Below are 2,502 nucleotides of genomic sequence, written 5' to 3'. Positions count from 1 at the left end.
GCTAATCCTAACCCTAATCTTAACTCAAATCCTAACCCTAACCGTAACCCTAACACTAACAATAATACTAACCCTAAACCTAACTCCATCCTAACTATAACCCTTACCCTAACCCTAACCCTTTCTCAATCTTAACCCTAACCCTATCTTAACCATAACTCTATCCTGATCCTTATCCTAATGCTAACCCTAAACACTAAACTCAACCCTAATCGTAACCCTAAATGTATCTGAAACTAAAACCTAACTCTAACGCTTACTCTAACCCTCACCCTAACCTTAACTCTATCCTAACCCTAACCATAACCCTAACTGTACCCCTAACTGTAACTCTATCCTATCACTAACCCTCACACTAACGCTATCCTAACCCTAACCCTAAGACTAAAACAAACTCTAACACTATACTAAAATCATCCCAACCCTAACTCTGAATCTAAACCTAAATCCTAACCCTAACCTAAAACCTATTGCTAATTCTATCCTAATTCTAACCCTAACCTTAACCCTAACTCTATCCTGAAAGTAACAATTACAAGAACCCTAAACATTAACCTTAACACTAATCTTAACACTAACACTAACCCTAACCCTAACTTGACTCTAACTCCATCTGAACTGAAATCTTATATCTAACCCTAAACCTATCCTAACCCTAACAGTAAAACTAGGAGCAACCCTAACCCTAAACCTAAATCCTAATCGTAGCACTAACCCTAACCCTAACTCTAACCTAACCCTAAGCCTAACACTTACCCTAACCCTAAATTCTAACCCTAACTTTTCCCTAGCTGTATCCTAAACATACCCCTAACTCTACCCATAAACCTAACACTAACCCTAAAATGTAACCCCTACCCTAACACTATCCTAACTCTAACCCTAATCCAACCCCTAACTCTATCCTAAACCTGAACCCAACACTAACCCTAGCCCTAAACACTAATCTTAACCCCAACACTAACACTAACACTAATCCTAACCCTAACCCTTACTCTATCCTATCCCTATCCCTAACCCTAACCCTAACCTTAAAACCAACACTAACCCTAACATTAACCAGAACCATAAAGTTAACTCAATCCTAACCAAACAAAGCCCTAACCCTAATTCTATGCCAACCCTACCTTTAACAATAACCTACTCCTAAACCTCACCCAAACTTTAATCCTAAATCTAGGCAAACCTAAACTCCAACCCAAATTTAACATAACCTTAGTCATAAAACTATCAGTAACTCTAACACTGTTTGAAAAATAAACCTAACACTAACCATAATACTAACCCTAACCTAAACCATAACCCTAAATCTATCCTAACTCTAACACTAACACTAACCATAATCCTAAACCTAACTCTAACCCAAACTCTAACACTAAACCTAACCGTAACCCTAACACTAATAATAATACTAACCCTAACCCTAACACAATCCTAACCCTAAGCCTAACCCAAACCCTAACCTTATCCTAACCCTAACTCTATCCTGACCCCTATCCTAACCACAACCCTAAACACTAACCCTAACCCTAATCGTAACAATAACGTATTTCAAACCAAAACCTAACTCTAATGCTTACCTTAACCTTAACCTTAACCCTAACCCAAACCCCAAGCGTATACCTAACCACAATTCTATCCTATCCTTAACCCTCTCACTAATGCTATTTTAACCCTAAACCTAAGTCTAACACTAAACCTAACACTGTACTAAATATAATCCCAATCCTATCACTAAATCTAACCATAAATCCTAACCCTAACACAAAACCTATCCCCAATTCTATACTAACCCTAACCCTAACCCTAACCCTAACTCTATCCTGAACCTCACCCTTACCATAACCCTGAACATTAACTCTAACTCTGATCCTAACAGTAACACTAACCCTAACCTGAACCCTAACTTTATTAGAACCCAAAACCTATGCCTAACCTTAACCCTAAATCCTCACTAGAACAGTAACCCTAACTATATCCTAAACCTTTCCCTAACCCTAGTCCTAAACCTAATACTAATCCTAAATCCTAACCCCAACCCTATACCTAACCCTATCCTAAACCTAACCCCAACCCTAACTCTATCCTGAATGTAAACTTTACAAGAACCCTAAACATTATTACCTTAACGCTAATCCTAATGAATGAAAAAATTGTCACTTATGAAAAAATGAATTAAAAGACGTTTGACAGGCACAGAAGGACAGTTGCTTGCTGATCTCACTTATAAATGGAAAGTGAAAAGCTGACTTTATAGAGGGCTAGCCTAGATAGCACAGTGGATTAAAGCGCATGCTTAGGCAGACATAAGGACCAGGATTTCATCCCAGTGCAGTGCTGGCTCCACCCCCATGGTGCTCTGAGCCAGTGATTGAGACTGGACGTGGTGATGCACACCTATAATCCCAGCTCTTGGGAGGCTGAAAACTGGAGCATAATTAGGAGTTGGGTCTATGTAGTGAGACCCTGTAGATTCTGTACTAAATAAATAAATAAATAAAT

Source organism: Octodon degus, unplaced genomic scaffold, assembly GCF_000260255.1.
Source record: "Octodon degus isolate 3935 unplaced genomic scaffold, OctDeg1.0 scaffold00122, whole genome shotgun sequence".
Lineage (NCBI taxonomy): Eukaryota > Metazoa > Chordata > Mammalia > Rodentia > Octodontidae > Octodon > Octodon degus.
Note: the sequence above shows the minus strand (reverse complement) of the source record.